A 23,265-nucleotide genomic window follows, 5' to 3' on the forward strand; every position below is an offset into this window, starting at 1 on the left:
AATGCATATTTTTTTATTGTTTCTTACATCGTTATAAGCACGTATATTGCACATAAATCATATAAATCACATAATACTCAAATAATTCTTCTTCATTACTTCAAATTAAGTTACAATTGTTGATCCTAACTTTTTGCAGGAATTCGTGATCATACGCATTGCTTGGTTTTACTTTTTGCATGAATTTTGAGATTACAAGTGATTAGGGAATTCTTGACTTGTTTAGTCTATTACTTTGGTGATTTGTCCAACTCAATCCAGGAGGGTTAGTATAGCAAGGCGTATCGAGGGGGTCAAGTGGAAGACTGAACTCTTGCTATTCTTGACTAGTTGGGTCAACTATTGCTTTACTTTTTAGTTAATAATGCAAAGAAAACAAAGGAAATAGCCTAACGGGTGCCGAAAGATTTTGTTTTCACAAACCACTTCTTGCATGCAAGAGATTAAATCAACAATCGTAGCTTGATTTCGATGATAACATGTCATTTGTCGGAGGTTTTTCTGTTGTTTTGTAAATAAAAAACTAGTGCATTAAATATAAACATCAAGTTTTTGGCGCCATTGCCGAGGAACGATTTTAAATTAATTTAGTTGATTTGATTATTTGTTATTTGTTTTTTATTTTTCTGTTTTATTTTATTTTATTTTATTTTATTCTATATAATTTCACTTGTCGGGAAGGTTTTTGTTGTTATTTGCAGGAATTCGTGATCATACGCATTGCTTGGTTTTACTTTTTGCATGGATTTTGAGATTGCAAGTGATTAGGGAATTCTTGACTTGTTTAGTCTATTACTTTGGTGATTTGTCCAACTCAATCCAGGAGGGTTAGTATAGCAAGGCGTATCGAGGGGGTCAAGTGGAAGACTGAACTCTTGCTATTCTTGACTAGTTGGGTCAACTATTGCTTTACTTTTTAGTTAATAATGCAAAGAAAACAAAGGAAATAGCCTAACGGGTGCCGAAAGATTTTGTTTTCACAAACCACTTCTTGCATGCAAGAGATTAAATCAACAATCGTAGCTTGATTTCGATGATAACGTGTCACTTGTCGGAGATTTTTATGTTGTTTTGTGCAGAATTTCATCATTCAAAAGTCTCTGATGGAATCAGATGGAAAGTAAAGAAAGAAGTAATTATTGAAAATGCTAATTGGAAGTTAAAAAAATAATAATAATAAAATTATATATTATGGAGGAAATCAGTGAACGCCCTGCGTAATATGTAGGAACGCCCAACGTTCATTTTAGTGATCGCAATTCCGTATTCGGAGTTCGTAGGGAACGCGTTGCGTAGAAACTTTGTACGCCCTGCGTTTGTAATTAGGTTTTATCCTTCTTACCCTGATTTACTTTTCACTTTTCACATTCATACTACACTTCACTGTTTCGACGATTCTTCTCAAAAACCCCGAATTTTCTTTTTCTTTTTCTGTAATCGGCTCTAAAGGTATGTTCTTTAGCAACCCTTATGCTTAGGTTTTGGTTTCATTTCTTAAATATTGATGCATTGTGCTAAAATAGAAAAATCTAGGGTTTATACTATATATGATTTGTGGTTCGATTTTGATGAAATTGGTGCTTTATATTGTATATTCGGATTAAACCCATAGAACGAAACCAAGCTTGAAATTTTGCCCTTGATTTGATTTGGATGAAAGGTCAGCGCTGATGACAGATGAATTCCCTGCGTTCGCAGGACGAATGCCCTGCGTTTGTGATCTGTCTCGCCACCATTTTGTTTTTTTCTTAAATCCATTACTCATTTAATTTTTGGTATTTTGTTTGGCTCTTGTGCTTCAAATTTTTGCAGGAAACATGTCAAGGAGGAACCCAGGAGGAAATCAACAACCCCTCGAGGAAATCACGAACCACCCGTTCTTGCAATTTCCACGTTCTTTGAATGCAGCCACACTTACAAGACACCAAGGGAGGATCAACACATTACTTCAAAAAAAATTGATATTGCACCATATTTTGATTGGGGATTTGCATCCCGAATTCGGATCGATGTCCTCATCCGGGATTTTTTGACATACATTCACCTGGACGCAGGTGGCGTGCCTTTGTTTACATGTCGGGGTTGGGACCGGTTATTCAGGATTCAGGAGCCCGTCTTTCGGGAGTTTTTGTTGGAGTTCCATGCTACAATTGCTTTTGATCCTACAAAGCCTCTCAACGATAGGACTGCGGTCTCTTTTCGATTAGGTGGTGTTAGCAGGGAATGTAGTGCGATTGAGTTTGCCATCAGGGTTGGAGTGTATACTGCAGATGAGACGAGGACTCCTCATTTTCACAATTTTATTCTCAGCCCGTGTTGTAGGGACGCATGAGGAGTATAATGAAAACACTTTTGGGCTCAGCTTACTGGAGAGGTGTATGTGTCATCTTCTGCTCGGGGCAGCATGATTCGATCGACTACTTTCAAATTGTTACACCGATTAATCTCGAGCTCTCTCACTTATCACAAAAATAGTGAGAGGCTGCCTTCCGGAGATCTCTCAGTTTTATGGACCCTTATTACACCAGGGAGGCACCTGTAGCTCCCATCTGCTTTAGCATTTTATATGGCGCGGAAGGCCAGAGGGCGTCGGGAGGATAATCCGATTTGTGGTGGACATTTGGTCACTCGGTTAGTTACGTCGTACTCATTGTTGACCAGTGATATTACGAGGACGATGGTCCGCTATGATATAAGGGTGATGGGTGTTCAGATGTAGGAGTCCATGCGGGTGATTGCACGAGGGGGTGATGGTATTTTTAGGATAGTGCCTGATGGTGAGGCACGGGGGGGGGGGGGGGGGGGTGTTGCAGTAGCACTTGAGCCACAGAGAGTCCAGAGGCGTCGGCCTGCTCCTCGAGGAGCGCAACAAGGACCACAATAGGAGATTGATCTTAGTTACTTATCTCAGCGTATAGACGTCCTTTCTCTACATGTGGATGACCGCTTGGATATAGTGGAGGGTAGACAACAGTGGTATGGGGATGCAATGACAGCATTCTTTGCCCATCAGGGTTTTCATTACCCGATCCCTTTTCCTCCACCATACCATCAACGACGTGATGGAGCAGGCACATCGGGACGCAGCAGCATGACAACGAGGATGATGAATGACCAATTTATCCTTTTTATTTTTATTTTATTTTATTTTTGATTTATTAGACTTAGTTTTATTCTTAGTTTTATTTTTATTTTTGTATGTATTTAGTTTAAATTAGGATGTTTAATTTTTGGTTTATGTAATTTTGTTTTCCACGTTGATGCTCTTTGATTGTTTTAGATCTTTGTAGAACTTTCGCCCCTAGAACGCTGGCAGTAAGTTCAGCCGCTAGGTTCGTTTGCTGTTTTGTCACGAGAAAAAGTCGTGAGAGAGTTTGAAGTTGACAATCGAGAACCACAACTTTTATTAAGTGTGGGGCGCACGTCGATATTTGGAGGGATTAGTATTTTGAAGAGTAGCGTTTCCGACTATACATTGATTTCTATGGCATGGAAGAGTTGTTCCCACACCATGAAGTATTATTTCGACGCGAAGTAGAAGTATCATCCCGGCTGCCATGACATGGTTGACACTTTCTAATGTCATGGGGTAGCTTTTCATCTCAAGAGGAGGTTTCCATTTTCGATAAAACGATGTGGCCACTACTTACCACGTCGTAACCATGCTATTATTGCTATATGGATTTTTCCTCATTCGGCGACACGGCGTGGTTGACACTTTCCCACATCGTGGTCACTATACATTGCATTAGTTTGCAATCTTTTGCACCACATTTTAGAATTCGACATTCTTGATTTTATTTTCTGACACATTTAGAAGCAATAGTTTCAGTTTCCAGTCTTCCAGCTAATTATGGAGCAACTTTTAACAGCCTCATTCGATCTCGCCACTACTACCCCAGGGGAGTCTGTTCCAATTCTCTCTCTTTAATTTATGTTCTTTAATTGTTTTAGCATGCAATGAGGACATTACATCAAATAAGTGTGGGGTAGGGGGTCGAATATAGGAATATAAGCTTACTGATAAATTAAATTTGAAAAATGAATAGGTTTTTAAAATTATTAGAAAGATTTGAAACAATAATCTAAAATTGAATCTAGTTAAAAAAGTTGTTGTGTTGAGATCTAGGTTACTAGCGTTGTGTGGGACGATCTGATGTGAGTTTCAATGTTTATTTGACCCAACATATGTTATAGTGTATTTGTGGCTTCCTTATCCTAGTGAAATTATGGAACAAAAAAACGACCCAGCTTAGTTTGAGGCTCGCAATATGTTTAGCATCGTGTACCAGAAATGTATCCAGGAAAGCTTATGTAGTCATTGCACATTAGACTAATGCCTATAAACAATAAAGGATGAAGCTAAATCCCCTTTCTTAAGCATATGTTTTTCTAGGATTTTTAGTTTTGAGTGAAAAAAGTGAGTATTTAAAAAAAAAGTTGAAAAAAAAGAGAGTTATCAAGTTTGAAGAATCTACAAAGCTATGAAAACGAAGAAATATCATCATCAAAGATTCAAGGCAGCATTTGTTATTTTATTTATTTATTTTTTAATTTTATTTTCTAGGTTATTTTTCCATATGTATGCTTGGGGGTTTAACAAAAAATACCTTGAGGTTAAGAAAGTTTTCTGGAGATGGATTCGGAGGGATGCATAAAATGAGTGTTGTTCATGCATTGCAGTCTTGAAGTAATGGAGAGGCTCAAAATGAATTGTCTTATGCGATGTTGGTAGCTAAAGTCTTGATATGATAATAATAAAACCAGTTTTGCTTGGGGGCAAGCAAAAGGCTAGTGTGGGGTAGTTTGATAACGCCTATTTTATATATATAATTTCAGTGTTTTCTTATTATCTTATGCTATGTTTTTATATTATTTAAAGCTAAAAAGTACTTATAATGCTTTGAATTATAATTTACAGCTATTATTTGTTGTTGGAGCAGAAACGAAGCAAAAGCCTGGGAAAACGAAGTTGGATTGGAAATATGCAGATTTGGGCTGAACTGGGCCGAACGCCCTGCACTCCCAGGCCGAACGCCTAGCGTTCCTTGCTTGCTGGTTACGGGATTGCTTGGACGGACGCCCCGCGTTCGTTGGACCTACGCCCAACTTTTGTAGGCGGTGTAAAATTATTATAAATTGACATTTATGTCATTCTAAAGAGTGATTCCGACTTCTACCATACCTTAGTCGACAAGTAACATCTGTTAAGCCATTTTGAGGGTCTAGGAGGCGGCCGGAAGGCTGTTAAGCTGATAGGAGCGAAGATCTAAAGGATTGGAGAGCATATTCATTCTAGTAATCATGTGGTTCATTGTTCCGACCAAGATTAACGTTCAAACATGATTCTATATGCAATTACTTTCTGATTTAGGTGTTCAAACCCTTTGCTTTGTGTTTATGATTAGATGAACCCTTGATTTTGTAGATTATTTGTTATTTGGATTTTAGAATGGTAGTTCGAGGACGTCCCCTGTAGAACAGGTTACTTCGGATGCAGTAACTGTAGCATGTATGTGTAAGACACGGAAGTGTCTCACTACTTTCGAGAATGTGTCATTCGAGTATAGACCAGTTATAACCCCAACAGTGGTAAGCTGGAGTTTCCAGCGGAGTAGCTAGAGGAAGATAGGGTTGTGGTTCAAAGACATTTCCCCCTTAAGCGTAGGTTCTCAGGATGCAGTCACTGAAGCAAATGCAATCGGGGATTTAAAGGTGCTCTGTTAGTTGGCAAGATTGGTTCAAGTCTAGTAAAGGGTTAGTTGGAGCGCCAACAGAGGTAAACGTGGTTGATAGCAGATCGAACCGTTAGATGATAGGAAGGATTGGAAGTCCTTTTGAACTATGAGTTGTAAAGGAGTTAGCCAGATCGAAGTGGGGGAGAACCCTTCAAGTATTCGGGGCGGTAGTATGATAAACTTAGAAAGGGTTAGTAATCTTTGAGAAGGAAGGGAAAGCAGTCCGAGGGGCCGTGTAGGTAAAGAAGTACAGGAGATGGGAGTTTGGGAACTTCCCAACGTTGAGTTCATGTAATTGATATTAGTGGGCGATTGGGTTTGGAAACCCAGCGAAAGGTTTTCTCGACAGAACACTAAGGTAGCAAGGATGTAAGTCTACGAGACAGTTGTAACATTTTATAACTGAGGGTTGGTTTGGGAAATCGGGTTGGAGGATCGCCAACAGGACTCGAGTGGGCTGGGATGCCTTCGAAATAGTAATCAATGGTAGAGACAGCAGTGTTAGAGTGTTGTAAGTCTGCGGGTGTAGCCGTAGCATTCACTAGCAGCCAAATAGTATTAGAGTGTTGTAAGTCTGCGAGTGTAGCCGTAGCATTCACTAGCAGCAAGATAGTGTTAGAGTGTTGTAAGTTTGCGGGAGTAGCCGTAGCATTCACTAGCAGCCAGACAGTGATAGAGTGTTGTAAGTCTGCGTGTGTAGCCGTAACATTCACTAGGTTGGTAGATAGCGTGAGTGCGTTGTTAGGACGCGGAGAGAACAATAGTACCCACCAGTTCGGGTGTAGCAGTGAGGATATCCACGGATTGGATTTCGGAATTACCCAGATGGATTAGACCTGGTTAAGCCAGTGATAAGACTGTAGGAGCGCCTCTATAGTTATGAGATTAGAAAAGCAATGGACCATGTGAGGTCGTTTGTGATTTAAGGCTACCATTGGTCATGTAGCAATCGCATTTAGCGGTGGTTTGGTAACCTCAGGATTCGACGTGTGGAATCGATCAGTTAGATCGGAAGGCCGCTAGGGCCACAGTGACAAGATAACTAGTAACCGTTAGTTTCAGAGAAGGATTTCGTTCAGGAGTTGTGTGAGCCGACTAAGTAGGGAGTCCTTTGGCTCCGCAGTGGGCTGGAAACCGGTATTTCAGAGGACTGACGAATAAATTGAGACCACGAGGGTCTCGATAGATGTTGGAAAGCAGCCATGTAGCAGCATGTTGTTTCAGGCAGTTCCGTGTTTCAGGCAGTTCAGTGTTCAGGCAGTTCAGTGTTCAGGCAGTTCAGTGTTTCAGGCAGTTCAGTGTTCAGGCCGTTCAGTGTTTCAAGCAGTTTAGTGTGTCAGGCAGATCAGTGTTTCAGATAGTTTTGAGTCTCCAGCAGTAATGGTATTTGAGGATCTCATGTTTGGTAAGCGTAACAGATTGCTAAGTAATGCTAAGTTACCCACCGCGGGGTTTATCTATAATGATTTAGTATGAGTGGTCTGTTAGGGATTCAGATCATCTAGAGACAGCAAATTTCAGACAGAGTACATGTAATCTTGTTGCGAGGAATTCGTTCACCTGAGGGTTTTAGGGCTTTGCGAAGATTGGTCATGGCTACCCTAGGAGGGCTAGGGTGTGCCCAGGATGGTGACCATTTTACTAGAATGGTTGGGTGTGTAAGATATGGTAAGGATTGATTTCGAGGACGAAATCTAATTTAAGTGGGGGAGAGTTGTAACACCCCGTTTATAAAATAAATAAATAGATGTATAGAAGCCCTAAAATGAATAATAATGGAATAAGGCGTTAGTTTCGAGGAGTTAAAAGTCATAGTTATGAAGGAAAGGGTTCCGTGGTAATTATTGGGACTTAATTTGAAGAGATTTTGGAGGCTTAGGGGCTGAATGGTAACATATGGACTTTAGTTGAAAAGAATTTGTAGAGGAGGGGCTGCATAGTAATTATCGGGACTTAATTTGTAAGGGTTTTCTGAAGGAGGGGTTAGAAGGGTAAATTATGGGATCTATTTCGAAACTATTTCGAAAGGGAGGGACGGTTTATGTTAGTATGGAAATAAGTTTGGAATGAAGACCGGGTATATAAACCCGTTACCATGCTAAAACCCTAAACCTAGTCTCAGCCGCCGGGTAGAATCTTTCAGCCGCCACCACCGGATTTCCTCTCGTCCTCCAACCTGTGGAAGCTCCGATACTCTGACGTCTCTAGTCGAAGTCGCTGCCACCAATTCTTCTTCTCCTCTTCTGTTATACGTCGCCTGCTGCCAACTGCCGGTGAATCCGCCAGCCTCCTAGCCGCCATTGGAGTCGGAATAACCCGCCACTGTGCCGGGTGTTGCTGCTGTGAACCCTGCCGCTGCTGTTGCCGCCACTTTGCGACCGGAGCGCCACCACCACTTTCGTATTTCTTCAGCCGACAATGTGATTATTATGTGGGTGTCGCGTCCGTTAGGGAAGTCGGAGGTTGAAGACGGAGCTGTCATCGCTGTTTCTTGCTACTCGCAGTCGTGGGCTCCCCCGAACGCCATCTTCTAGCCATCACGCCGCCGCCGCTGCGGACGTTGGTGCTGCTGCTGCTGTCCCCTCGTGTCACCACCGCCACTGTACACCACCAAGTAGGCGGCTAGGGTTCGTTTGCAACAGAAAACGTATGTATGTGTGTGTTTATTGCAGTTAAGTGGTGTTTGGGTGTTGTTTAGCCGGAATTCTCGAAGAATAGCCACCACCACCACCTTGAGGCGGTGGCTGCCGCCAAGCACCGCCGCCGGCCACCATGGTGTGGCTGTGTGTGTGAGTTAATTAGTGTGTGAATTAGTTAGTGTGTGTGTTAGTGAGTGTGTGGATTATTTTGGATAAAGTTTGTAACGGTAATTAGCATTGAATAATAAAAATAATAATAACCACCACAGTAAGGTGGTGGCCGCCGCCGTGAGCCGCCATGGACCGCCACTACCCGAGGTGGTAGTTGGTAGTGCCCCACCAGCAAACCCTAATTGATCTAGCAAAACCCTAATGGGCTTACGGATTAGTTTTGGGCCTAATGGGCCGTGTTTGGGTGAAAAACCCTTATTAGGGTTTAGAAAACCCTAATTGTGAGTAATTGGGCCTTAGACTTATTTGGACCCACTTTTGGGCCATTGAGATTGGATAGTGTATTAATCCCAATTTTACCATATCATTTATCTACTAGAGTAAAAGGACTTAATGGATTAAGTAAGAAACACTTAACCCTAATTATCATTTTATGTGAAACCCTAATTTCACCTGGGCTTCGTGTTGGGCAATCCAAGAACAAGCAAATGGACTAGAATCATTTAATGGGCTTTAGGGTAAGGACCATAGGAGGGTGTGGGCCCAATTTGGAAAATTGGGCCATTGATGGGCCATAGTTTGGGCCTAGATGGTTGTATGATATTGGGCCCTTAGAATGAGACATGTTAGACTGGACTGAACAATTGGGCCTTAAGGGAAGTTCATGTAGAGGCTTGGGCCCAATTTGGAAAATTGGGCCATATGTTGGGCTTTGATCCCTAATTGACTTTGGGCCTATGGATTGGGCCTTGGGCTTGGGTAAGCCAAGCTAGGGGTAATGTAGTAATTATCCAGAGTATGCATTCATAGTTGTGTGTTAGAACCCAATTATTAATTGGGTGTTATCTTGGTGTTGACAGTTCGGGAATCTGTCGTCTAGCAGCTGGGGTTGAGTGTGCGGGGCTTCAGCAGTGTGGGATTGTGTCTACGGGACTTCAGCAGTGTGAGCTGAGTTTCCTTCTAGTAGGAACGGGTCTAAGGCCACAATGTCGGCCCGTTTAGTTAACAGTAGTACCGGACTTTGGTCCGATGCAGTAGTTCCGGACTCCGGTCCGATGCAGTAGTTCAGTATGCTTGATGTCTTTGTGATTCATGCATGTCTTTGTGTTATGTGTTCCGGACCTTGGTCCGATGCAGTATGCAATATATGTGTTTTATGCTAGTAGTTATGTTTATGTTATGTTATGTTCAGTCAGTTTCCGGACTTTGGTCCGATGCAGGGGACAAGGTCCCAGTTAGTTCCGGACTTCGGTCCGATGCAGTCAGTTCCAGACTTCGGACCGATGCAGGGGACGGGGTCCCAATCAGTTCCGGACTTCGGTCCGATGCAGTTTCCGGACTTCGGTCCGATGTAGAGGGCAAGGCCCTGGTTAGTTCCGGACTTCGGTCCGATGCAGTTTCCGGACTTCGGTCCGATGCAGAGGGCAAGGCCCTGGTTAGTTCCGGACTTCGGTCCGATGCAGTTTCCGGACTTCGGTCCGATGCAGTGGGCAAGGCCCAATAGATGCTTTATATGTTATTGTATGGTATGTGGTAGTTTGGGGGAACTCACTAAGCTTTGTGCTTACAGTTTCAGTTTTTGGTTTCAGGTACTTCCGCAAGTAAAGGGAAGAGCTCGGGATGATGGCATGGCACACACCACAGTTTCAGTTTTATCCTAGGAGCTTTATTTAGATATTTTGATATGATTGATACAGTATTGTTTTGACACAGTTACTTGACTTTTGAGTTACTCGTTTTATGGTTCTTAGTATGTATGACACTCGATGATGTGATTTTAGTAATATTAAAACAAAAACTTTTGGGTCGTATTTTTGGGTTGTTACATAAAGGATTAGTAATAGTGAACATGAACCTAATCATTTTAGAAATCGGTGAACATGAGTAAATAAATCTATGTGTGCAATTATCTATAATTTTAAGATATAATTTGTCTAAACCAAAGTACCTAAAGAGATTTGTCTTCGGTTATCATATCGAGATTTGATGTTTAGTCGATTGTTTGAGATTTAATTCCATAAAACCTTTCTTTACTGCTTTTGTGTGTTTTTGGTAACCTATAATCAAACATTCTAAATTAATTCACTACCGTTCCCCTTGTGTTCGACACCCTTGCTTATCAAAGCTATATTATACTCGATCGGGTTCACTGCCTGTAAGGTGTGGTTTGAATGCGATAAACTAGGAATTATAAATAAAAAACTAGTGTGTTAAATATAAACATCAATAGACCATCTCTCATTGGCTGCTATGAAGTGTGCACTCTTTGTGAAACGATCCACGACTACCCAAATCATGTCGTGACCGTTCTTCATCTTGGGCAGTTTAGTCACAAAATCCATGGGCTTTCTTGATTCTTTACACAATTGTTGAGACAACTTCTATTCTTAACACTCTTGGCCTCTTTCTTTCCATGTTTACTTTTTGACTTAGAGCATCAGCTACGACATTTGCTTTACCAGGGAGGTAAAGTATCTCATAGTCGTAATCCTTGAGCAACTCTAGCCAGTGCCGTTGTCTCATATTTAATTCCTTTTGATCAAAGAGATACTGGAGACTTTTATGATTAGTGAAGTGCTTGCACTTTGTGCCATAAAGATAATGCCTCCATATCTTTAATGCGAATACTACCGCTGCCAACTCCAGATCATGAGTGGGGTAGTTCTTCTCGAGCTCTTTCAATTGTCGAGATGCATATGCTATCACTTTATCTCTCTAGGTCAGAACACAACCTAACCCAACTCCAGATGCATTGCTATGGACTACAAAGTATTCGACTCCGTCAGGTAAGAATCGGTGCTTCACACAACTTCTTTTATAATTTCGCGAATGCTTCTTCATGTTTCTATCTCCATGTATAGGTAGCTCCTTTATGGGCCAAAGCTGTCAATGGAGTAGCTATCGAAGAAAAGCCTTGGATAAATCTTCAGTAATATCCAGCTAATCCCAGAACGCTTCGAATCTCAGTGGGATGTTTTGGTCGTTCCCATTTCATCACAGCTTCAATCTTTGTTGGATCAACCATTATCCCTTCTTGGTTAACCACATGACCCAAAAATTGGACTTCTCGAATCCAAAAATCACATTTGGAGAACTTTGCGTACATTTTATCCCTCTTCAAAACTTCCAATACTTCTCGTAGGTACTTGCCATGCTCCTGCTGGCTCTTTGAGTAAATCAAAATGTCGTCTATGAACACTATCACGGATTTATCGAGGAATGGTTTACAAACCCTGTTCATCAAATCCATAAATGTTGCTGGAGCATTGGTTAGTCCAAATTACATAACCAAGAACTCATGGTGTTTGTACCTCGTTCTGAATGCGGTCTTCTCAATATCTTGCTCTCTCACCTTCAGCTGATGATATCCTAACCTAAGATTGATCTTTGAGAAATAGCTCGAACCTTGCAGCTGATCGAACAGGTTATCAATCCTGGCAATGGATATTTGTTCTTTACTGTTGCCTTGTTCAGCTCTCTATAGTCTATGCACATCCTTATGCTTTCATCCTTCTTCTTCACGAATAACACCGGAGCTCCCACGGTGATGAACTAGGTCTAATGAAACTGTTGTCCAATAACTCCTGCAGTTTCATCATAAGCTCCTTCATCTCTGTCGGTGCTAATCAGTATGGTGCTTTCACTATTAGTGTCAATCCTAGCAACAAGTCTATTAGAAACACTAATTGTCTATCAATGGGCAATCCAGGAAGATCTTCGGGAAAGACTTCTGGATAGTCACACACCACTAGTATTATTTGTATCTCCTTCTTCTCCTTCTTTGCATCGATCACAAATTCCAAGTATGATGTGAATCCTTTGGACAAAGATTTTCTGGCTTTCATCAGGTAAATGATTCCAGAATTTATTCTGCGTTTGTCCCCCTACACTATAAATGACTCTCTTCCAGGTGGGTTTACTCTTACCATCTTCTTCTTGCATAGTATCTCGGCATCGTTTGCACTAAGCCAATTCATTCACAGTACGATGTCGAAACCATTCAACTCAATGGGCAACAACTCCTCGTGGAATTTATTCCCGTTCAAGTCGATGACAATGTTTTTAACGCAATCGCTAACAGATATTAATTTGCCACTGACAACTTCTACAAATAGAGCATTATCAAGTTTATCTACAGGCAATGCTAGTCTTCCACCAAATTTATGCGATATAAAGGAGTAATTTTCTCTAGAGTCAAACAATACATTGGTGGGAAATCTATTTACAACAAAGGTACCTGAAGCGACATCTACTGCTTCCAGGGTCATCTGGAATGCTCTTGTGTCACACCCCCGAACCAGACGGCGGAAACGTCCGGGGGCTTGTGCGTGACTTCATCTTGTAATATCATCACAGTGTATATAATTGAAACAAGACAACACCATCATCATACATATCAAAATACAACCAACATTGTTTACATCAAGTATAGTATCATAAATTACATGCCAAAATATTCAATGTATGATGATAACAAAATATGACAAATTCCACATGTTCTTGTAGACCTTTCCGCTTAACGATTCCTTGAGAATACAAGTTATTTTGAAAATGTCAACATATATAATGTTGGTGAGTTCATAAGGATGTTTGAATAAAAATTTTTGTATTGTTCGTAAAACACCAGAAAATCCAATATTTTCTGTAAAATGGTTTGAAAGTGATGTATCAAAATCAAGTATTAATGCATGTGTGTTTTCTGTTTTTGGAATGTATATAAAAATGTAATCCGGATAAAATCTTGTATTTTCTATTGTAAGTAGAAGGTATTGTTTAACTGTATATTTCCCCAGAAAATCCGATATTTTCTGTTTATAAAAGTGTCGTAGTCTCAACCCTAAGTCCGAATATCAGTGTACGTCTTTTTTCGTATCATCAAGATTTTATATGTATTCCGTAAAATTATGTTGGAGAGAATCTCTATGTGAGTCGTTTTAACCATACTTGATTATGACGAATTCGCCTGTTGTGGCGTTTTCAGGCGCCGACTTGTTTAAGGTAAGGTTTGTCACCCTAGACTGGCCTAGTCTAACTGTAGCGAACAGCTCGGGTGTGGGGTGTCACCCTGTATAGATCTATACACAAACTCTCGCTCTCCCTACAGGAGACTCTGGTTATAACTACAGCTACGATTGTACACTCAAGATGTGTCAACCGACATGTCTCACTAGCATCCTTAATTGAGTTTACGCGAATATTATATTATGTTATATAATGTTTCCGTGTACGTTTTATGTTTGAAAAGCCCAATGAGTATGTATGTGAATGTACGAGGCCCAACAGACATGTAGAAGGACCACTAAGGCCCAATAAGCATATAATGTATAATCCAGGCCTATTAAGCATGTAAATGGACCACTAAGGCCCAATAAACATGTAATGTATAATCCAGGACCAATAAGCATGTAAATGGACCACTAAGGCCCAATAACATGGATTGTAAGTATTAGGCCCAATAAACATGCAATCGATGAATTTAGTTCGTTTGTTATTGCATTGTTTGTTTTAGCTTGATTGTTTTTCTAAATTGGCAATTAAAAGCCCACCTTGTGTAATGATGACAGGTTTTGGCCCATTAAGCCGAAAATTTACAAGTTAGGCATATTTTTGATGAAATTGACACTTTAGGTCCTTCAAAACCAAAAATTTACCTTTATGGGCTCATTTCAAATAAAATGACATTTTTAGCCCACTTTGGTTAAAAATAACATTTTTGGCCCATTATCATAACAATTGACATCTTCGGCCCATTTATATATATAAATTGATGTTTTTGGCCCATCATTATAAAATTTACATTTTTGGCCTATTTATATGTATAATTTACATTTTCAGCCCATTTTTAATAAAAATGACATTTTCGGCCCAAATCCAAATAAAGTGACATTTTCAGCCCATAAAACCGTGAATTTACATTTTTGGGTCAAATTTGTCTAAAATGACAATTTAATCCACAAAAGTCATAATTTTTCCAATTTTGGCCCACAAAACAGTAAAGGCCCAATTTAAGCCCATTTTGTAAAAAATTTACTCTTTTGGCCCTTTTTAAAACCACAATGTCATAAAAACCCATTTTTATACAAAAATGACTCTTTGGTCCTTGAAAAACCGTAAGTATCATAAAAGCTTCATCCTTTTTGTTTATTTGTCAAAAATGGTCCCTTTACAAGATTTTTGTTTAGTTTTTCAACATTCTTAACATGTTTAACACTTTCATCCTTATGGTAAGTTGTATAAAGTGTTTTAGTTACAAATTTTGTCAAGACTAGATAGAGTTTTCGAGATCTATGAAATTTCTTCACATAATCACAACATATAACTTAGAAAACACACATAAACATGCACAAATACATAGATCTATCACATAAGCAACTTGTATCCTCCCCCAAAACATAGTAAAACCGAAAAACAAGGGGTATGAACTCACATTTGGGTTTGTATTCGGTTTTGATGAAGAGATGAGAGGAAATGATGTTGTTTTCGGCCTAGTCTACCCCCTTGATGAGTTCTTCAAGTTCTAAGAGCTTCATGGTGCATAGGTCACGGTTTGAAGAGCAAATGAGTAACAAGTTTTAATAAAATTATGAAGTTAAACTTCTTGAGTAAGAGTAGCTTACCAAAATGGATGAGTTCTTGATGAAGTTCTCTTGAAACACCCACACAAACTCATGAAATTTTGAGGAGGAAAAGAGAGTTCTTGGTGTTTCTAGAGAGAGTTATGAGAGAATTGTGTTTGAAGTGAAAATGAAGATGATGGTGGTTTCTCTTGGCCAAGAGAAATAAGAGAAGAGAGAGAAGGATTTTGTTGGTCATTACATGGTGGATTAGAGAGTTTTAGCTTAGATACATGTGAGATCAATTGCATAGATACACTATATACACTAGTGAGGTGTCAAGTTATTAATAAACCTCATTTTCTCCCTTTTTTGTTTTAATTGGGCCGAGAATGGGCTAGGAGAAAAGGAAATGAGATAGTTTGGGCCCTCTCTTGTCTTATTTCGAGTTTATGAGGCCCAAAATAATTATTTTAGGCCTATTGGGCCTTTATGAGGGTCCACGGCCCAAAGTAGCCCAAGGATGTAGTTTACGGCCCACTAGGGCTTATGAAACTAGTTATGGCCCATCATGGCCCATTAGAAATAAGATGGATTATTCTAGGACCATATGACCCAAAATACCTTAGTTTCATGGAGGTGGGTCCAATTAGAGCCCAAATAGGGTTCCTAGGCCCAAAGTAGGCAAATGGAAAGTTTATTGGTCCATTAGGCCCAATAAGAGGATCCTAGTCCATATTAACTTGAACCGGGATTTCTAGGGTTTTCAACCCATAGTTGAACATATGAGATGTATTGTATTAGGTTTTGAACTTAAATCAAGAGTTTGGATTCAAACGGATGGTTTCATTTAGCATATAGTATGATATTCACTTAGAGTACAAGTCTTACAGTAGTTGACGTTTATATGAGAATAGAATTTCCTAGCTAAAAATGCTAGTTGTGACATCTTGCCTTTGGCCTCGGCAAAACATTAGGCCTTGCTGCCTCTTTCTTCTTCGTGCACTCCTTTGCAATATGCCATTCTTCACTATATCCATAACACACCCTCTTGCTGGATGTACACTCATTGGCGTAATGCCCAGTCTTCCCACACTTGTAACAAGTCACCTCCCTGTCACATTTTCCAAACTGCTTCTTTTTGCACTTCTCACACCATCTTGCTTCACCTCCTCCTCCTCCAAACTTCTTAGAACCAGAATTTGAGAATTTGATTTTCTTGTAGGACCTTGAAGATCCATCAAACTTCCTTTTCCCTTGTATAGGTCTCAACATTCTTAGCTGCCCAGATGGCGGCTTTCAAAGTAGTTGCTTGCTTGACAATCAGACCAAAGTCTGTTGGCAATCCATTTGCAAACTTATTGACCTTGGAGAGTTCAGTCGTAATCAAATAAGGAACAAGCTTCATTTTCTCCGTTAAACTTGCAACATACTCGGTGACGCTCACCCTTCCCTTCTTCAGATTCTGAAACTCGTTGTTGATCTCTAGAAGATCCTGATCAGAGCAGTACTGCATTTTTAGTTGCACCAAAAAGTTTTCCCAAGACATATTGCTAGCTTTTCCCTTGGGCATGGTATCAACAAGTAACTTCCATTAGCTTAATACCCTATTGTTTAATAGTGTAACCACGAGAGCGTCTTCTGTTTGTTGCTGCAATCGCAACTTTCAAATATCATCTCCATTTCAGAGATCCAATCCATGACTTCCACTGGTGTTGGGCTTCCAGAAAGACTCGGTGGTTTGGATGCCAAGAAATCCTTGTACTTACATCCATGTCTGTCATTTCTTCCATTGTGGTGGTTTCTTCTACACACTCGTGGCTCAACTTGACTGACATTCTGACTATAGTTTCCTTCCTTTGATTGTTCAATGTTTATTTCAGGTTGTACGATGGGTACAGTAGGTTCATCCCTATTATCCTACAATATTTGTCTCATCTCCTCTCTTTGTTTGGCCATCATAGCCCGAATCATTGCTTGGGCTCCTTCCATCGTGATTGGTTCAGGTACAGTTGCTACTTCCGGTGTACGCTCAATCACAGGTCAAGGATTAGCATTACCATTTCCAAATCTGCTTCGGGTTCTCTCCATGTCGATCTATACACCAAATCAGGTGAATTTAGATCTTTATTTATGATAGACGTTTAATCCTCCTTGTTACTCCAAAAAGTTACATGTTAGCTCTAATATCGTAGTCGAACGTTTATAAATCTGAACACGTAAAGTTTCCAGATCCGATCGACAACAGACCATAGATCCGATCAAATAATAGCATATAAGGTATCTTTATGGCTATCACATAAATCATTTAGCACATAAAAGCAATTTAGGCATCTTTCCTAAAATAAGCAAGTGCTAGTGTCTAAAATATAGTAGACACTCATCTCACAATCATTCGCTTAAACTAATGCTTTGATGCCAACTGTGACATCCCCAATTTCACTGCCAGAAAAGATCGATTTGTTTATGCTTTATTTGAAAATCAGATCCTTTTAAAGAAATATGTTACGGAATTTGTTCCCAAAAATATGATAAGGAAATTATCAAAGCATTTCCGAAGAAATGGGGTTTCATTATATTAAAAAAGTTGGGATGTTATTGTCAATACAGTACATAAGCATAAACAGAAATAGTACAGGCCTTACAAAATCTATTAATCTAATGGCCTATAATCCATAGATCTCTCATCAGATCAACACTCATGTGCTCTTTTGCCACTACCTGTAATACAAGAAACTGAGTGGGTCGGGCTTGGAGCCTGGTGAGCACATAGGGTTTTCAATCCACAATAATTAAGTTTATTAATTTTCATCAAACCAATCAACCCGATTACCCGTTCCCGTTATCCTTAATTTCTGTCCCTAAAGCATCTAAATTAAGGGACCTAGCCTAAGGATTTTCATCAGGATGGGCAACACTGCTTTGGGGGTTCCTCAGCAATATATGTCAATAAGGCAACCATGCGGCGGATGGAATACACCTGGTGAACAGGTAGTTCAAAAACACCTACAGGTTGCGAGCCTGCCAGCGTTCCACTATATTGTCTAAAATAGTTCGTGGACGTCATCTATACTCCGTTAGATGACTAAATCAGCTTAAATATCGAGGCCTCTCATCATTTATTTCATCATCTATATCATCTACCCATCTTTACCCATCATAATTATAGGTATAAAATATATACAGTTTAAATCAAATAAAACATGTATATTTTGTTCATCCAACATAGATATCAAGAACACAGATAATATGCACACTGTAACACCCAGAATGTAGAAGGTTAATTGTGGAAGTATGCCAATTTCAAGTTAAACTCAGCGAGTTGGAGGAGCCAACTCAGTGAGTTGAAGATGAAGAATCATGGGATTTAATGGGTATACTCGACGAGTGCAGGAGCCTCAACTCGGCGAGTAGAAGTTGGCTTGACCGCGAAGTTTAATGAGGCAACTCGATGAGTTGAGGAGCCTCAACTCAGCGAGTTCGCCAATCAGAAGGAACCCTTAATTTTAGGGTATTGTACCATATTTAAACACCTTAAGTCCCAGGTGTTGGCCTCATTTCCAGCCTCCATAACCCCTAACCCTAATCTCGAAACCCTAGAGCCTCCTTAAGTGTTGTGAGCTCATTGTGGGTGTGTTTTAATGTGTATGAAGATCATGGAAGGAAGAAAAGCTTGGTGCAAAGTGGTGGTTCGAGTAGGAGCTTTCAGATATGGGTTCTTTGCTCCATTTCCATCATATTTCGGGTATAAAGTCCTAACCTTGCTTAATATTTGATTAGGTCTCCTTATTTTGGGCTTTGTGGTGTTTTGGCCTCTTTTGGGGATGATGATGGAGTAAAGTCATTTTAGGGGTTATTCTTCCAGATTTTGGTTGGTTTTGGTGCCCTTGAGCTTAAAGATGCAAGCTTATGGAGGATTTTGGTGTCATGCATGCATTAAGTCAATTATTAAGTCCATTCCATGCTTAAGATCTTCATTTAGACATGCATGAACATAAAGTTGGCAACTTTACATGATTTTCCAACTCAAGGAAGTCATATCTATGTTTTGGAGTCATGTCCCAATGGATTAAGTGCTTAATGTGTTAAGAGGTGGGTTTCTGGCGAACTCGGCGAGTTTGTTGGATAAACTCGACGAGTTGGCTCGGTTTTCCACGACATTTTCAGATTGATAGAGGAACTTGGCGAGTTGGTGGGTCAACTCGGCGAGTTGACTTTGTTTTTCCCGATCTATGCAGATGGATGGAGAAACTCGACGAGTTGAAGGACAACTTGGCGAGTTAGGTCAACTTGGACTGTTGACTTTGACTTTTGATGTATGTCTTTGACCAAGTTTGTCCCGAGGGGTGTTTGTGATAACCTTATGGATTTAAAGAAAATATGGACTTAGGATAAGACCCATATGGGGTTGGGTCCAATTTGGAAAATTGGGCCATTAGTGGGCCTTTTTGGATCTTTTGGTTTTGGGCCTCAGTTTTGGTGTATGTTGGGTCAGGGGTAAATGGTCATTTTACCCCAAGTATGGATTATGGATTATAGCGTGTAACCCAATTCCTAATTGGGTGTGTTGTGGGTATTGATAGCTCGGGAAGCCGGCAGGGCAGCAGCTAGGGATTTCTTTCGGGGAGCTTCTGCATTCGAGGTGAGTTGTCCTCAATATACTTGCAGGTCGAAGGCACTAATGTCGGCCTATTGGATTGATATCATGTTATACATGATATTGTATTGTTATGATCTGTTAGATCGGTATCTTGGTAGATAGGATGTTGCTATGTTGTATGATCTATTAGATTGGTATCCTGGTAGATAGGATGTTGCTATATTGTATGATCTGTTAGATCGGTATCCTGGTAGATAGGATGTTGATATGTTGTATGATCTGTTAGATCGGTATCCTGGTAGATAGGATGTTTCTTAGTGATCTGTAGATCTGTTTGTCTGGCTGTAGACTGTCATATGATTATCTGTTATATGTGCACATGTTTGGTCGGTGGCTGAGGCTTCACTGCTTTGTGCGTAAGCCAACAGGCCAGGTCATTCCAACCCGATGGTTGAATGGGCCCGAGGGTATTCCATCCCGAGGATGATTGGACCCATAGTATGTTGGCATTCCAACCCGATGGTTGAGGGCCGGGGGGTATTCCAACCTGATGGTTGACTGGACCCATAATATGTTGGTATTCCAACCCGATGGTTGAGGGCCTAGGGTATTCCAACCCGATGGTTGATTGGACCCATTGTATGTTGTTATTTGTATATGTTATTTGTTTGGGTGTTGGTACTTTGGGGGGAACCCACTAAGCTTTGTGCTTACAGTTTTGGTTTATGGTTTCAGGTAGTTTAGTGGATCGTGGCAAGGTGAAGGCGTGACCGTACACATCCTCGCATTTTGGACTTATGATTTTTGGGAAACTCTGATAATGTGAATGTTTTGAAAACTATGTTGAAAGAGATTCTGATTTTTAAATAATGTTTTGGGAACAACGGTTTATGTAAACACTTCTATAGAAAAATGGTTGTTTTGAATAGTTTAAATTTTATGAGATTTTTGGGATGTTACACACACATAGCATGCAATTTATATTAAATACTTAATATCTATGTGTAAGATGAAAGTAACTATGCACTCACTTGTTAAAGTGATGATTCCAACTCGGGCAACGCTTCACTTCTAACAATTTTATTTTCCTTCAACGAAACCTAGTATCATTATCACTAGATCTTAGTCTAATATTTAATTATTAGTCTAGGTAATATTGTTTTTCTTGTATTATATAAGTGTTAAACAATACTTTTCAACTACTATGTATAGACAGGGGCCAGACATGAAACACCGGAGGGCAGGACCATGTTGGCATTTAAGCTGTTCTGAAATCCAACAACCCTATAAGGCCCTTCAAACCAGATTCCCCATACCGCAATCAGTTAAAAGGTATTATAATAACACTTTGAATAATTTATAATACTTAGCACATATATTTTTTATAGGTTCATAATAATGATAATGAACTTAAACATAAGTTATACTTAAAGTATGGTACACATAACTCACTTACAAGGGGAGTTTAGCTAGGAGTCGGGCTCTACAGGGGCAGAACTTCTAAGCCGAAAGCTCTTCTTCTTGGAGCCTTCTGGCGCTCCGGGCTTCGCCTCTAGCACTTGGGAAGTGTTAAGGAATGGAAGAGAGGGTTTGTGGGTATTGGGAGAGAAAGAATGGTTTTTGTGTGAAGAAAATGAGAGATTTATGCCTCTATTTATAGGCTGTCTGGGGCCTCTTGCGTCATGAGACATGCCTCTCACGTCGTGAGTCTTGCGTAGGCACCAAGGCGAAGCCTGGTGCTGACACGTGGCACCGGACGCAGGTAAAACATCCAATTTTAAAAAATTCATAACTTTCGCATTCGAGCTCCGATTTTGACGTTCTTTATATCCACGCGTAGGTATTGACAAGTTCTACAACTTTTCTTTTTACTTTATTGGCTAATTCTCGACCGATTTTAAATTTAACAGTCTGAGAAGATTTCACTATTAATGACCATGAAAAATTCATAACTTCCACATACGGATTCCGTTTTCGACTATCTTTTTATCATTAAACTCCTATTAATGAGATCTTCAATTCTAATTTAGATCATTTTGGCTAGGAATCGATCAATCTAAAATTCGATTTTCGGGTTGTGCACTGCTATGCTAACTCTTATAAAAATCATAACTTCCTTAAATTAAGTCATATTTTGACGTTTTTTTATGTACGTTCTCGGTTTAACATATACTACAAATTTCGTTTAGATTGATAAGGATAAAAAGTAGTTTATCTCAAACTCACTCCTTACGATACACAGCGTCGTGTCAGTTTTGTCACAAAACTTCGACGGGTCATAACTTCTTTGTTATAAGTCGGATTTTAACCTTCCTTATATCCCCGAAATCCTTGTTACGACCACTTCAACTTTCTTCATAGATATTGGGTCTATCTATAATTTTATTTTTTACGCATATTTTTATTATTATTTTATTACATCGTTATAAGTACGTATATTGCACATAAATCATATAAATCACATAATACTCAAATAATTCTTCTTCATTACTTCAAATTAAGTTACAATTATCGACCCTAACTATTACATCATAATATTAATGTTTAGCCAGAAGCATGGGCATTACAAAGGTAGTATTGGGCCCGTACTACTGGAAGCACAAGATCCATACTCGAAACAAGGAAAGTTTGGGGATTCTAAAGACTGGTCGGGGGGAGATTAGCATGGTTTGATACCATTGTTCGTGGTGGTATCTCCGTAATCGTTGATCTTTGGTTATGGTTGCTCAGGCATGGGGATGGATCTGGTAATTGTTCGGCCCAAGGGGAAAAATTGGTTTGGATTGGTTGGTGCAGACCTAGATGAGCTTGTTGGTTTTGAGCTCTTGAGGGTTTTTTTGAAGGTCGTGTGTTCGAGTCGCAGGACTCAAGGATAGATCGACCGTTATGATCGGTTGGGGATTGCAGTTGGAAGTAGAATGGTTGATTGATGGTTTGGTATGTCGTTATCAATAGCGGCAATTTTTCCATTTCAGTCTTTTAGGTTCGGAGGAGGAGTGATCAGGCTTGTGAATTTCAGTGTTGGGATGTAAACCCAGCATGGGGACTATTGGTTGCGGTGTTTGGAGACAGATTGTCAACGCGGTAGTGTGCATGTGGGTTGATGTGGTATGAATGTTGGTGTTGTGATCAAAGGTCCGTGTTCTTGGGTGATAGGCAGGTCAGGTACCGGATTGGTGGTTGGAGTTGCAGGAGAGGATTGTATGTTTTGGATCATAAGTCGGTATTGGTTTATGCTCTTGTAAGGGATCCTTAATGTTAAGTGGTCATGATTGGGAATTTCGGAGATCTTCAGCTGAAATTCTGAATTCTCTTTGGATTTGTTTGATCCTTATCTGGAAGATCATCTTGTGTGTATTATTCATCCTCGGGGTCAGGGATGGTTGCACCTGGCTAAGCCGGTTTGAGTTATAGTTGGTTTTAGCACAGTGGGTGGTAATTCGATCCCTAAGTTGGGGAGAACTGGGTATTCTTCTTGAAGGATCATCGATATGTTCGGTTTCGTGGTATTGAAGGATGGTTTTTAGGGATCCGCGGTACGAGTATGTGGGATCTCGGTTCAG

The sequence above is a fragment of the Lactuca virosa genome, chromosome 6 (assembly GCF_052849685.1).
Source record: "Lactuca virosa cultivar CGN04683 chromosome 6, Lactuca_virosa_CGN04683_v6, whole genome shotgun sequence".
NCBI lineage: Eukaryota > Viridiplantae > Streptophyta > Magnoliopsida > Asterales > Asteraceae > Lactuca > Lactuca virosa.